The 16,709-nt window shown below is 37.0% G+C and overlaps 1 pseudogene; it reads right to left on the reverse strand.

Annotated features, from left to right (window-relative positions):
- Window positions 1–6,382: 6,382 nt before the first annotated feature.
- Window positions 6,383–16,122, reverse strand: LOC119786334 (annotated as a pseudogene).
- Between the last annotated feature and the right edge of the window lie 587 nt (window positions 16,123–16,709).

The raw sequence follows: 16,709 nt of genomic DNA on the forward strand, positions 1-16,709 counted from the left end.
TTATCTATTAAAAACCCTATACATTTATAATGCCTGGGTTTAGAAATGCTACAGAGTATGGGCTTTGACTGATACATCAAATACCATCAGATTTATAAAGATCTTTCTGCCCAGGCTAAAATTCTCACTTTCTGAGATAAACTTTATACAAGGAAGCACTGGAATCTGAACAATGTGCTGTGCTACAGAACATAATACGACTGTTTCTTAACATGAATTTCCTTCACAGCCAGGAATCAACCATACAACTTGATGCATACCTGGCATGTACAGCTAGAGGTTTGTCTATTTACCAAACTTTATCTAGCCTGTAACTCAGGTTAAAGACTGTCCTACCAGCCCCTGCTTTGTGTGAAAGGCTTTTTAGTCTAGCTTGATTTAACTTCTGTCCAAGAAGAAGAATTAAATAACATAACTTTAAAAAACAGCTTCAACTGAAGTTAAACAAGCACTTCTGTTTAAGTTTGAATAGTTTTCCAGGATGATGTATAAAGAAATAGACTAAATTCATCTTCTTAAAATTTAGCTGATATTTTTCCAAGTGAGAAAAACAATATTACAGTCCTTTACTTGGATTTATTATAATTTTAAAATCATATTGCTGATCAACAGTGGATGAAGCACTCAACAGGAGTACTTGAACGAAAGTATTGATACTCATAGTCAAATATTACTCAACTATGAGTAAGAGTTACTAAATCGTATATCTACTCAAGTTAAAGTGGTAGAGAAATCACTTTTGAAAATACTTAAGTATTCAAAAGTACATGCTTTTAAAAGAACTTAATTATTCGAAAATACAAATTAAATTTTCCAACATTATTACATTTCTGTGTAATTTTCAGAGTAATTTTAAAGAACTTTGTATCTTTCAGAAATCACCTCAGATAATGATGCGTAGAACCAACTGTTACAAATTCTGCATCACTGATATATAACTTCAGCATAAAAATGCCACATAAAAAAGGACAGCTATTGTGGTCATTATTTCCTTCTCAAAACAAACCAAGAAGAAAACAGGAGAGTCTTGATTAATGTCACTCTTTCACTATGGAATAGAGGTTTAAGGTTGAATCTATTACCACAAACAAAATCTATTATCACAACTCTGATTGGAGAATTCATCCTACTGAACAATTTGGCTACAAGGCAACAACTCATAGCTTCATAAGATTTTTAAACTACAAATAATATCTGCACTGAGTTTCTCACATTTGTGGAATGTCATGGAAATCCCTTAAACAGTGGTTTCAAAATTCAGTCCTAAGGGCTGCTATCTTTCATGTTAAAATTGCATTTGACAGAATAAAAATAACAACAGATTACAAAGCTAAGCTGAAGCAGAAGTAAAAAGTAACCAGCAGCTTCCTATAAATTTAGTGGAGTGAAAGTTATAAGTACTCCCCTGAAGATTACCGTACTCAAGTAAATATATTTAACAAGTATTTAAGTGCAGTAATCGAGTAAATTTACTTTGTAACATTTAACCACTGCTGATAAATAGGTTCTGTTGATGCAAGCACTAAGCCAGTGTTGGATCTGACTTAGGCCTGTGCTCCCATCCAAACCTAAAGCTTAGAGTATAAACAGATAAAACACAGCTCTTTAGTTCCATACGTTTTTACAAGTATAGGCTTTTTGTTATTTAATGCCACTGCATCATTAGGTAGTTTTAGAAAGTAAAAACTCTATAAAGACACTCAAAACACATCAATGTACTGTCACCCATATGTCTGGAGGAGAAACAGGATGAGGAACTGAAAAACAGGCCCAACTATATGATTTATAATTAAAGTTGTAGATGACAGCAGCCCAGCTGATGCCTTCCTCCGAATGGCGTAACAACCAAACAGGACCAAGGCAGATGAAATTACATTACGGGAAAATCAGAGACAACAGAGTTAGACGTTTTGCTAGAAAATATGCAGAACTGGAGAATAGAGCTGAACCAGAATAATGAAGTGTGGTCCATATGTCTTTTAGCTGCAAACCTATAGCAGTATAACTATTGAGATAACAGGAGAGGAGCCTGATAACTAAAAGATCTGACTCCTATTCTACTTTTAGAAATTCTAGTTCTAGTACTCTAGTAAACCTACAGATTGGGAGTGAAGTTCTTTGTAAAGGTACAATCAGATCTTTGATATCTGATGGAGCTTGGTTATTTATTGATTTATATGTTAGAAAGAGGATTTAAATATTTATTCTGGAACAGGAAGTCAATGAAGAGAATCTAGGATATGAGAGACATGATCTCTTTTTTAAACAACACAGAGTCCAACACAATTTTGCATCCTATTTCCATTAGCCCCCCAAAAAAGAAAAGTAAAAGTAAGAAATGCCTACAATGGCGTTTTTTATGTTTGATGTTCCTGATTCTGTGTCTCAAATTTACATAGATGGAGTTTATTTAAATACACATTAGCTTTACCAATGTTGGGATCAAATGTCGATGATGTAACCAGAACTACTCCCCTCTGAAGGCACTACCTTCCGATCGAGTTTAGAAAAGCAACTTTACCATTCAACTTCCTGTTGCCAGTGGCTGTTACCATAGACATTATGTACGTAGATGCCTCTAGAGGGCTACCAGCTTGGATCAGAACATCAGTTCAGTTCAACAGCTGTCAGAATCAATAGGAGGCCCCTTAGATCTCATTTTAATCACACGAAAGACAAGTCAAAGATAATATTACAATAATCACAGCCCCTTAGAAGACCAAAAAAAATTCTAAAATTAGATTACATTTTTATTCAGTTTAAAAACTATTTAAACTGAACTCAAACTGTATGAGATATATGCAAAGTTATATATATTTTTCAATTAAATATTAATATGATAAACGCAAAGTTTTATATCAATATATTGTGAGCTTATGTTATAAAAATATGATATATTTATATAATATATTATTATTATTTGGTATTTTTAAGGATTGCTCTTTGATAATGAGTATTATGATCTATAGAGGTAATTTTTTGCGTTGCGGTTCACATTTCCAAATATATGTGACTTGTATGTGATCTCCTGTGTGAACTGCAGTCATACAACCTTAGTGTCCTGCATGCTCAGTAGAGGATGCAATGACATCACAGGCCAGGGTGCTCTGTGTTTACGGAAGTAAACATGGGTGACAGCACCAGAGCGCATCCAGCTGTCTTTCCCAACCTTAAAAACACAATCTTTCCAAGATGGCTAAACATAAATACTATTCTCCACATTATCGTCCACCATCTCTGTTGTTTTTCTTGCCACTTCTGCATAGCAAGAAGCAGATGAGTGACCACTGCGGGTATTAATCGGATGAATGCGACCTGGCCGTACAGACACAGGTCGCATTTGAAAAGATCAGATTCGTATCTGATTCACGACCACATAGCCAAGTGGTCTGGGTCACATTGGAATAAATCGGATCTGTGTTGTTCAGACTGCCATGAAAAGGTCAGATCCAGGTTGTATATGTGCAAAGAAATTGGATTTTGGTCACTTCAGGCTGCAGAGTAAACATAGCCTAAGGGCCCTGTCACAGCTTGCCGATTTAGCCAGCGTATGCCCAACGTCCCACAATATCCTAAAACGCTGGCATATGCTGAACTTTCTATGTATTTTTTCAATTATGGGCATATCCATAGAGTATTCATAACGAGTCCAGAACTTATGTCCAATTGTTATGGTCTTGGTTCTCTTAAGTTTTCTTTGAGTTTTCAGTTTCATGTTTATTCATGTTTTTATTTGTTTTCTAGTTTTATTGGTTTAATTCCTATTTTGTTGTGTTTTTGGATGTATGTGACTTCTTAGGCTTTTCTTTTTTGCCCTCTGTTGCCCTCTTGTGTTGGTTTCCTTTTCCTTGGCTCCCTTCCTAGAAGCCTCTGTTCATACCTGCTTCCAATCAGCTCGTTAGTCCTCCCTTTGTTCAGTCAGCCATAAATACTCTCCCTGTTCAGTTCCTTAGTGTTGGTTCCTCGTCTCTGCTCATTGTTCCCTGGCTGCTCGGGCTTGTTTTCCCCTGATGTCTCCATGGTTTTTGCTAAGTTTTACATTATAAGTTGGATTTTGGATTCCTGCCTTTGTTAACTGAAATCATTAGTTAAAACTGCAAGAACTCACCTCTGCATTTGGGTGCTCAGACCTCAACTCTAGCTGACACTTATGCATAACACATGGCAGCTTAATGTCTATGAAATGTCACAAGCCAGTGTCCTGAGGGCGGCAATTATGCGACCAGAGGTGCCCGGTCAGTATAAAAAGATGTCTTTGATCGCGGTATTAACCTAGCTATTGTTTACCACTCAAAAAAAAAGAAGAAATACAAAGAAAACGAAAGAAGGTGGAGGAGAACTGGCAGCTTCCTTCTGCAAGTTCCTTTCTATACCAAAACACTGCCATTATACAGTATAACGTGGAATATGTCAAATATGTTGATATGCATTGGAGATAAGCTCCTGATAAGTTACACACAAGTTATACACAAGTTATGCACAAGTCCCTTATAAGCTTTGGATAGACGCTACGACGTATGACGACTTACTTACACTTAACAACGATCAGATAACTTAACTGTAATTTATACCTCATGTATGGCATATGCTTGCATATGTTGTCAAAAACTGGAAATTTTGAGCATGCTCAAAATACCGCATGTCGACATGTGCCAGCATGCCAGCAAAGGGGAACAATGTTTTTTTTTTTACATTGGGTCCTTGATTTTACGTTTTTACATCATGCTCTACTCACCCATATTAGTTTTGTGTAATTTGGAGCTGTCCCGAAGATATTCGGTTTTGTAATCCAAGTAACGTCTTCCTATGGGCAACGAGTCGAAGGCACAAACTAAACTGTTCATAATGTATTCTTTATGGTATGCCACCATTCATAACATGTAGGCGAATCACTGTCCCCCAGACATTCGTGGTTATATTTTTTATATTTATTTATTTTTTTAAACAAATTGGAGTGTGTATGATGTCAACTTATACAAAATGGACCTATAACTTATCCAACGAATGCTAGCGTACATTAGTCATATGCTGGTCTAAATCGTCAAGGTATGACAGTTGCTTAAATTACTAAAGTAGGGAAAGACAACTGGATTTTAAACATCTGAATCCAGGAGTCCAACCTTTTAAGTAAGAGACTAAGAAATTGGTCTGTAAGCAAATTATAGTTATACTGTAATCATTCAACTAATATTAATTAATTACTTTTACCCCTGTTTTGAATGAACAATTAATTATCTATAACTTCCTGTTCTAGTTATTTAATGCTGTAGCAGTGATGGGTCCCTATAGCGGTAACTATCCAGAGAAATGACTTCAGTTTAGTGGTAGCTTCCGTGCCACACGACTCCAGAAGGCTTACTCTTTTATTGAATAACAACCCTTTTATACAACTGTTGAGGAGAGGTAATTAACGGACCTACCTTCCAGACTCATGGTGAGACAACAAGTACTTCAGACTATAACAGAAACTCTGATGATACAGCAGACATAGGAACAGTAACAAATAAAACAGGTAACTTAATAACCTGGAAAAGATTGACATTAACTGGCAGCTTCTGAACATGCTTCCCATTGCATGCTGGGAAAACTAACTTCTGCTGCCCCAACACACTATATAAAATTTATATTCTTCTGGTAAATTTGCATAACACCATTAAATCTTTTTTGTGATAAACTTTATTAAAATCTACACAGTCAACAGCTTTAATAGTTTCATTTAAAAAATAGTTATGGCTATATATTGAATTATTCTCATTTAAATGAGGCCCATATGCCTCCAATAGAGCAGCTTTAAGCTTGAAAATTGCAGGAAAAAGTGTATGAAAAAATAATAAATCCTACTCTGATATATAAATATTAATCATTTATCAAATATAAACTAGGAAGTAAAAACCAATGCTAATTATATGTTTGCATTATAGTATGTAGCTGTTAGTCTGTAACAACACTTACTGTGGCGCTTAATAATAAAAAAAACAATAATTTATCTTAGGGTTTCAGAACATCTAATTATGCTGAAAGATGGCTGTGAAACAAGAACAAAATAACATTACAGAATATACCAAAATGCTGCCATCACTGCACTGTGATCAGTCTGGTTCTATTAGGCAGATTCAGATGTTCCATAACTTCATTTGATCCTTTAATATCTGCCCTCTGACTCTGGAACATATGATGCTAAAATAAAGAAACCCATGAAGGGCCTAAGAAGCCTGTTCACCCAGGAATAAAAAGAATCAACCAATGTAAGGCTGTAATAGACACATTACTGTTTCTGTTCACTATCAGTTTTTTCTTTTTTTTCCTAAATCGTCACAATATATACATTTCAAGGCAATTCACATGTAAAACATAACTAAACTCTAAGTTGATCCAGATGTTTTTCTTTATACAGCATTTATTTAACTGCTTGGACAGAATAAATGTTACATCTTGTAAAAGCTTACAGAACACTGTATTTTCAAAAATCCAGTTTTTCATAATCCCAAAATGCTGTTACTACAGTGATGTACATAAGTGTAAGCTAGAATAGTAACTTCCTAAGTGTGTACTGTAACAATGCAGAGAAAGTATTCTAATAGTTACTCAAATCAAAGAAATAGCGGTTTAAAAGAAAACAAAGCAATGCTAAAATTACAATAATTTATCAGTGTTACATCTTAGTTAAATAATCAAACAAATACAATTAAACTTCTCATAATCAGACTTGCTGAACCAAAGATGGTCTCCCTGTGTCTTCATATTGTAATTGTTACTAATATCAAAGAAGGAGCTGTTTTGATGCAAACTAAGCAATGCTAACATTACAATCATGTAGAAGTCTCAAATCTTCCTAAAGCAAACAGATAAAATTAAACTTCTCATAATCAGACTTGCTGAACCACAGATGGTCTCCATGTGTCTTAATGGCTCCCCTCATGTCACAGTCCTCCTCTGGGGGGTTGTTAGCCCAGCGTTTGAAACGCACAACATTATCATCAACCCAGAACCAGAAGTCCAGGGTGCAGGTGTAATGAAGGCCGAGCCATACGAAGGGACTGTTGGCCTTCTCAGCCTCCAGCTCAGCAAAGGCCTGCATCTGTTCATCCAGGATGGAGGCCAGACCACAGTGGATTTCCTTGCAGTGGTGAAGGGCTTCTTCCCATGTTTTGTTTTTTTCTGATCAGCTGAAAGGGTGATTCTTTAAAAGAAAAGGAAAAAACTTAGTTTCAATAAACTTTTGGGATACATGAACATGAGCAGTTGATTTTAAGATTTTAAATTAGGCACCAATTACAAATCTCACTTTTTCAAGTTAAAATGTGTTCGGGGGTGATGTGCCTCAGTTAAAATCTGATGGAAAATCTGAAATGTGAAATTTACTTTGTTTTTTTGGCATGGCACTTTGTGAGAGAGAAAAAAAATCTGGAAAAGAAAAGTTAAAAGTATTTTTTTTTCCCCTGTATTATTTTCTGCCCTGAAAGGCAAGTAAAAAAATAATAATAATGAACAATTATTTTCTTGCAATACTTTATTTTGCCACTATCGGCACTGTCATGATGGGTTCTCTAATGGAGACCCAATTATGCAGAACACCACTGACGGACACAAGGATGAAAAGTTTGACAAGTTTATTAAGCACAACACAGAGATAGTACTGATGACTGGTTCGGGCCTGGGTTCTGGTTTCACCGGAGTCTGCGTGAGAGACAGAGCAGTTATGGACTGCAGACAGGATTTGATTTCCAAGTGAGCTCTGATTGTACCTTGAGGGTTCTTGAGGTTCTCTTTGGGAGAGTCACTGTTGGTTCTGGAGAAGAGTTTATCAGCAGAGTCCGTTTGCTGGTTCAGCGTCTCACGTCTAGCTTGAACAGACCTTGGCTTGTTTTCCCAGCTGTAGTCCTGAGCTGCTTGGGGGTTCTCAGAGAATCTTCAGGGTTTGGCTCAGAGGGTCGGCTCGGCAGGTTAGCTCTTCCTGAGCTTTCACGGAGGAGACACAGGTTTCCTGGAAACACAGAGAGAGTGGTTAGAATCCAACCTGGATTCAAAGTCATAGAGATAACTCAAAGATCTAGGCTTTAGCGCTGACCAACTGGAACAACACTGCGGCGTTGAGGCAAGGTCTGAAGACAGCTTATATAGTGGATCCTCTGATGATCTAGATGAGCTGCAGCTGTGCAGGAGGCTCCCTCAGAGGATCCACGGCGGACTCTGCTGGAGAAAGATGGGATTTTCTCCAGCTCCCAACAGGCACTGACGTAATAAGAATCAATGTCCCCCATATATTCTATATTTATTATATTATATTTATTATATTTTATCTTAAGTAAAATAAGATAAAAATAAGGTACAAAAACAAGAACTGTGTCTTTATTGGCCATGGCATGTGGTTAAGATATCAACCTTGTATTATTATAAGCAATAGTGAATTATTTGCAGGGATGATCAAGCTTATTTGAAGGACAACATCATAAATGCTCTTTCTTCAGATAAAAGATGTTTTCCTAGATAACCTTAGACTTGTTGTCAGTCAATGCTTATCATAAATTAACTTAAGTTAGACATGGGCTTAAGAAATAATTTGTTAACAATTTAAATATTTAATCCTTAATCCTTCAATTATTGTATTTATTTATTTTTAAGTTATAACAGCTAAATGGAACAGAGATGAGGAACTTAAAGAGTTTTTAACCTCAAACAACAGATTTATGGGTGGAAAAAATCCTGGTTTAAAGTCGTTTTTTTCTCCACCACCACAATGAAGAAAAAAAAAAGAAAAAAAAATTGGTTAGATTTCTGAGTATTTTTTTATTCCACCAACACAATGAGAAGAAAAAAAAATGTTTTATTTTATTTTTTTCACTTGCCTTTCAGGGCAGAAACTGTTGGGAGCTGGAGAAGTACCACCTTCCTCCAGCAGAGTCCGCCATGGATCCTCCTGAGCCGAGCCTCCTGCACAGCTGAAGCTCATCCCATCATCAGAGGATCCACAGTATTTAAGCTGTCTTCAGACCTTGCCTCAACGCCGCAGTGTTTAATCCAGTTGGTTAGCACCTAAGCCTAGTATCTCTGAGAACCTTCATTGACTTTTGAATCCAGACTGGATTCTAACCTTTGTCTCTGCTTTCAGGAAACCTGTTTTTCTCCTGTGAAGCTCTGGAAGAGCTTAACCTGCCGAGCCTGCCCTCTGAGCCAAACCTGAAGACTCCTCTCTGGATTTCCATGCTGCTCTGGACCAAGAGCTGGAAACTCAAAGCCAAGGTCTGCTCTCTCTCTAGAAGTAAGACGCTGAAGCAGTTAACGGACTCTGCTGAACAAACTATCTCTGGACCCAACAGTTTCCCTCTCAAGGCTTTAACCAAGAACCCTCAAGGTACAAACCAGAAACTCTCTGAATCAAACTCTTCTGATCAAACGCTAACTGAACTGTCTCCCACGCAGACTCCAGTGAACCAGTTTCCCAGACGTGAACCAGAACCAGTGAAATATCTTGTGCTTGTGACAATAAACTTTGTTAAACCTTTTACTTCAGTTTCCGTCTCCGTGGTGTTCTGCATAATTGGGTCTCACTAGAGAACCCATCATGACAGAAACTAATACAAGAAAAAAAAACACTTCAAACTTTCTTTTTTCCATTTTTTTTTCTCTCTTACCTTTCAGGGCTTCCATCATTCTTCCCAAAACAGCCCATAAGAATATACGCTCTAAAACCAAGATTTTGGTTTTGCTATTGAGGTCAATAACGTCAGTGTGTAACATAGACCACGCCCATCCCAATTTCACCAACAGAAGTTATGATGTTGAGTCACTGCCATTAGTAACAAATTGTGTTGAAAGTAAAGATATCCAAATACTGCTCTGTTATCATATGCCTGTTGTTGGTTGCCAACACAAACCACAAAATATCTTTATTTTGCCTGTTGACCAAACTACCATAGAACAATGGATAAAGTTTATCTATGTCAGCAATGCTCCAGTGACTCTCCCCACAGCCCTTAATGTCTGAGCTGCACATTTTGCACTGGAATGTTTTGTTAAGCTGGAACAATACCAGGTGAAGATGGCATCAAGCCTGCATTTGAAAAAGGGGAAAATTCTAACAGTAAAGGACTCAACTGAAGCGCAGTCAGTGAGTGTATCCGCTTTACCTATTTATTGTGTATTTCAATAGAAAATGATGGGAAACAAACCATAGAAAACTGCAGATGCTAAAATTTCATCTTCCTGTAATATAGAGATTTATATCATGTATTTATTCCTCGGTTGCCCTGCGTCAGAGGTCAGCATGATAAGTGATATCCAAATAGTGCTGGAAGTAAGGTCCTTAAGCTGTGCATACTATCAACGATTTTTTTCAATCGCTGCACACAGCTACAGCTCACACTGTACAATGAAACTGCAGGGTTTAAAAGTTCACAGCTCACAACGCATGTTATCACACTGCGAGCCACCACTCTGATGAGATCTGCCTGCTCACACTATATGTCTAAAAACCACGTCGGACTCAGCTATGCAGTGAGATGGCGCTACTCGGACTCGTCTGTCTGAGTCTAAATAAGGAGAACAGGAATATGAAGCTCACTACAGTGAAACGTGCTGCCCTGGCAATTTGTGCAATTTTGTGCTGACAGTCCTATTTTTGCAGAGAGAACTCCATTTCACTCGCAGTCCCACCATGCTTCTGTGTTTTTGTCTAAGAGGAAGAAGAATCCTTGTTTGCACATGCCCACTGAGCGATTTGCCCATGGGCATGAATTCAGTCTGTCCTGAGTGAATTCATGCTGAAGAATGAATTTCAAACATATTTGATTTTCTCCCCACTTTATGATTCCTAATCCGGAGGTGGTCGTGAGAGGCTGATCGCCCCTCGTTACCCCCTGTACACTGCTTGACGCTGAGAGTTAGCCGGATAAAAAAAATTTTGCATGACGAATAGGCCTGAAAAGGGCAAAAATACGTACAGTGTATGCCCGGCTTTAAGTCAGCACCAAAGATCAAAAGTTTGAAGATTGTTTTTCTTTTTTTTGTTTTAAATCTGAGAAATGTAATGTGAAGAAGCCATTTCTCAATCCTGTAAAAGCTACTGCAATTTTGAATTGTGTAAAATTCCAGCTACTTCTAAAAAGTGCAAATCCTTAAGGACACATAAGCCAAAGCACAAGTGTGTCAGTGTTCTCTGTAACAAATGCTATCTGAATAGAGCTGACAATAAGGGGTTAGGAAGAGGAAGCAGAACACTTTCTATCTTTTGGAAATTTCCACTCCTGTGTAACTAACTACCAGTTTCAGTCCATGAGGCAGACACCTTGTCTACTTTTAAGGCTAGGGCTAAAACCTCTCTTGTTGATAGAGTTACACAGGTTATCCTGAGCTGTATGTAAAGTTTTACTACTATAGGCTTTCACTGCTGGAGGACATAGGTACCACTTTTTATTATTCTATTTAATTCTATCTCTATTCTCCCATTCTGCTGCATTTGATAGTGCAACCTCTAATTGTATGCTTTCTTTTTTTCTTATCATAGTAGTTTCATCTGGTCTGTGTCTGTTTCGCTGTGACACCATCCTGTAAAGAAGTATCAGCTGGGCTGCTGCCATTGACACCATTGTTTATACTGTAGATATTGGAGCTTGGCCTGTTCTTCAGTGTAGTCCTGTATCTCTAATTGTATGTGCTTCCTTCACCTTGTCATAGAAGCTGGCTCAGAGCTAGTCTCCCTTTCTGTGTCTCTCCTGGAAAAGGAAGTTTCCTCTCCACTGTTGCTGCATACTATGTGTGAGGGATGCTGAAGACTCAATGAGTAGTTGTAATTAGCTGGTTTTTGCTTAGATAGAACATTTTTAGCCAATCAGAATGTATGATCAGGTTGAATTGTCTGATGATATTTTGTGAATTGGCGCTATATAAATAAACTGAATTGTGGTCTCAAATTTGGACTACAGCGTTACGGAAAATAACATAGGAAAAAAAAAACAAAGCTACACCAATGGAGCAAACAGAAGGTCTCCCTGATAAAATAAGGACATTTGCAATTTTTGCAAGGGTTACGATTACATCCAAAGGAAGGATTGTTGGCAACCACAGTAACCAGCTTACTAGGTGCTACATAAAGATCTTTATTCTAAATGAAAAATTAGCGCTAGGGACTATATTGCTTCTTGTCCTAGATACTTCCTCATGGCAGCCCTACTGTGGAAGTAAGTGTGCTTTACTGATCTTAGGTATGAATATTCTACTTAGAAGATAGATCATTGATTCAAAGGGTTACATGCAACGTACCAAAGAACATTTCTAAACATTTTTGTGACAGTGTGAGTTTATGTCATAGTTTATTTGGGAAATTTTGATTCAAAATTTATACTGAACTTAATTTTTCATCATCATTTTACTCAATAAAGAAGTCAGATGCATCTTTAAAGGCTTAAAATTAGCAAGACTTTCTTGCTCATAATAGGGGTTATAAATATTCGGTCTGGCACTGGGAACATTACCCAGAACAGTTTATTTTATGTAAACTTAGTTTATTGTATCATTACATGAAAATGTTTAAAAAAAAAATGTATATGGATAAAAAGTAAAAAAAAAAAGAAAAAAGTTGGTTTCTCGTTAAGAACATTATAGACAGAAAATCAAACGTACCTATCTTTTTGCCCATGATCTTCACCTCACACAGAACCAGACGTTTATGATCTTGTCTGATCACTGTGACATATCGTCCTGAAACTGATGTTGGAAATATGAAGTCATTTACCTCGCCTGTTTGGAAGTCTGTGATGTTGTAAACCCTGAATAACAGAAAAAACAAAACATGCAGCTGAGCCTGAAAACTCACTGGACATTATTGTGACCGAAGTTGCAGAAGATGTGACTCCTGTGAACAGTAGTTTGGCTTATCTCAGTGTGTCAGAGGCCAGTTATTGTATGGCTACAATTAGGGATGTAACGATATTGACATTACCGTGCTATCGCGGTGGTAAACGTGTCTCGATATCGTCGTGGTTGGGTTACAATAATAAAAGGACAGGTGTCCGTTAAAAAGCAAGAGGATTAAACACAGTCCCGCGGAACAAATCATTGTTAACTACATAGACCATGATCCTTTGCGCTGCGTTTTCATACCAACCGTTCTTAAGCCAATAGGATTGCACACGGATTGCACGCTGTCCTCACAAGCTCAAAGCAGGCTAGCATGTCTGGAAACATTTTGGTTTTGCTGTGTCAAAAAACGCAAAAGGAGAGAAGGTGGTGGAAAGACAATGGATTATATGCTAGGATGACCAAACGTCCGTATTTCCCGGGACATATCCGTATTTCACGTATTGTCCCGGGTTTTTTTTAGAAAGTGAGGAAATGTCCTGATTTCACTGCGCACGACGCTCCGTGTGACGTAATCCCTGAGCCGCGTCAGTGCGGGCAGCCCTGTTCTTAATCAGAGGCTCTGTTCGAAAACCTTGGACGTGTCCTCCAAGGACGCGGTCTACCTAGACTGGATCCTTCGAAGTCCTTGAAAATAAGGAGGCTGGAAGAGTTTTGGCTGTAAATTCGAACAGGTCCACCGTTCGGCGGGTTTTACCGCCGTATGCTCTGTTGTTTAGCAACCGTGAAAGTTGACACACAAAGCAGGAAAAGAATGAATACCGAGTTTTTCAAAACTGTTTGTTTTTTTATTTACTTTTTTTAAAAGTTAAAGTGAACAAAGACTACACTCACAAGACTCCAGAGTGGAATAAAGATTCCAGCCACCGGTAGCAGGAACAAATCAAATCAAATGTAATGATAGAAACCTTAGTCAGTTAAATAACCTGCTGCTGTCATTCTGCACATCTCTGATGTTGCTGCTATTTTCAAATATCCATTACTGTAAAAATGTCCATAGCTGCATATTGGTTATCAATTCTCCAGTTTTATATTGTTAAAACACATTACAGAATTTTATTTTTTATATTTTAACTCTTCCCTATTATGTTATTCTTATACATTTTCTAAGGTTCTCATTTGTGTGACCACTTTCAATAATCTTTCTGCTGCTGTAAATTTGCCCATTGTGGGACAATAAAGGGATTTTCTATTCTATTCTATAAAAGGGTTAGAAATATATAAGTAAATCTAAACAATGTATGTACAAAATGTATCTGCAAAATCTCTAATATTCAACAACAAAAAATACTTAGTTAAGCATATTGTGCAAAACAACAATAAAAAAATGAAACTCCTATCAGATTTATAGTTCACACTCTGCAGATCTATTAGAATCTGTCCTTAAATTATAGCCAAACTCATTTACACAGTAACAGATAAAAACCTTTAGATAAACCAAACACTACCGCCACATATCTGACATATCAACTTGATATTTGTTTGCACTATTGTTTACAATTGTTCTGGTTGCTTCTTAACTTGAAAAATTATTCACAGAAGAATCAACAGAATATTGATGTTCCTGACTACAACTTGCACTTTAAAAGCACTATGTGATCAGCGTTTTATGTTGTAATGATCCTTAAATACAACAATAAATTGCCTGTTGACTGGCAAAAGCAGAAAAAATTTCAATTTTTGTTTGCTATTATCATCACAAACACTATCGTGAGCTATTTAACAGTACCGTGAGCTTTTCCACAATATCGCAATAAATATCGTACCAGGAGGTCAATATCAAAATTGTATCGTACCGTGAGATTTTGATATCGTTACATCCCTAGCTACAATACAGTTTACCACCATCAGAGTACATGTGCGCATGAACAGTTAAGATACTTAATGTAGTGTGAAGTGCTCTGGAGTCCTATGACTTGAAAAAGCACTATGTAAATACAGAAATTAAAGTAATCCATTCAGATTTTTTTTTTTTTTTTTTTTTTTGTTACACAAAATCTTTCAACTTTCTGATACTTTAAATTTTGTTGTTTAAAAGTACTGTCTTTGACGTTACAAATTGTCTTTAAACATAATACTAACTGAATTTTATTGAGCACACATTGGAGGAATTTATCTCGGCATGTAACCCACCCCCTTGGGGAACAGTGGGCTGCTATCGTGGAGCAATCGGGAAGCGGTGTGGAGTTAAGAGTCTTGCTCAGAGAGCCAGGTGGCAGTCTGTTGGAGTGGGGCTTGAACTCAGAACCTCAGGATTCCAAGCTCTATGCCCCAACCAGTAAGCAGGCAATACTTCTTTGTCTCTTCCTTTTTTTCTCTCTCTCTCTCTATTTTTCTTTATTGCTTATCTTGTCAGTCTTTGCCAAAGACAATACAAAACCCAGAAACAAGTGAATAATTTATTCATATATGTTCTTCGATTTAGGTCTAACTATATTAAATATGTCCAATGAAGATGGCATAATGTACTTACAGTCTGTTGCTGGTGCCATTGTTCTTTAGAGAGTTCCCAATGTAGATCTGAGCTCCTGTTAAATCAGCCACAGCCTCACTTTTAGTATAGATAGAGATACAGGAAATGTTGTAAATCCCCTGCAGGTCAATTCTCCACCAGGAGTTAGTCTGATCCTTGGTGCGACAACATGTATTGATATCCTCATCAAAGGCTCTGGGAGGGATCAATGGAGTCTTTCCCGAATATAAGGTTGAGGACTGAGATGCTTTTTCTTTGAGCAGTTTTATCTTGTCTGTGTTGCAAAGATCTGAGGATAAGAGAAATGTTACCCTCGCTGTTTAGTTTTGATTCTAATTAATGCCAGAAGCAATTATCTGTTTGTTACACAGAGAATATTTGCTCCTACCTGTCGTCTGCACAGCTACATTTTGGGTTACTGTCAATTCCAGAAAATATAATGAAATAATTCTAATATATTAATATTACTGTATTCTTAAACCACAGATTCAACTATTTAGAAGTAGGTCAATTCATTGTCAATCTAAACTCTTGAGATAGACATTCAGAATAATCAAAATGGCCACTTACTAATAACCCAGATGAAAACCAAACTCTGCAGCATTTTGGAAGAACAAACATGTTATTATAGCTTTAGTTAAAATAGTTGTTGTAAACAACTTACTCAGATTAAAGACACTCTTTTTAGTAAAAAAGCTTGCTAAATAAAAAGGGAAACTTTCTGTCAGTTCATCACCTCAGCAGTTGGTCCTCGCTCCACTCTGATGTTCATTTAACCCTCCTGAGTGAATTCTGCTTCCTCTACTGCAGCTTTCACGGTAATCAACTACTTTAATGTCCTTATTCAAATATACAGCTGTTACATCAGAGGTTCATTCAAATTCAGACCTTTGCATGTTCTTGAAAGGGACAAATAAATATAATAATAGTGTGTCTCATAAGTAATCTGCATGTTACCATGATGTCCATGGGATGTAAAAATTTCCTCCAAGTATTTTAAACCGTATTTTAAAGATAGATTTTTTTACACCAACATCTACGTTATGTATTTGTCTGATGTGTTTTTAAAGCAAAATGGTTGCTTAGTTCCCTTTCGTTTTCTTTCGTTTTGTCTCAAGCCCTTTGGGTTAGTGATAAGCACCTTGTAAACAGATATAAACATATAAACTATCTGTTTATATGTTTTATAAGCTTTGTGGTCAGAAGCAGTATCTGACTCTTAGTAACTGAGGAAGAGGAGTCCTTATTTATATGCTGTTCCTAAAAAATATCTTATAAATGTAATGCTCTTCACTTGGAACCTGCATCTTTTTTTACTTTGGTCATTATAAAGACTTTTATTTACTTTTCACTCATGCCAAGCGGATTTCAAAATTAATTA

Source organism: Cyprinodon tularosa, unplaced genomic scaffold (assembly GCF_016077235.1).
Source record: "Cyprinodon tularosa strain WSP-4 unplaced genomic scaffold, ASM1607723v1 ctg107, whole genome shotgun sequence".
Classification (NCBI taxonomy): Eukaryota; Metazoa; Chordata; class Actinopteri; order Cyprinodontiformes; family Cyprinodontidae; genus Cyprinodon; species Cyprinodon tularosa.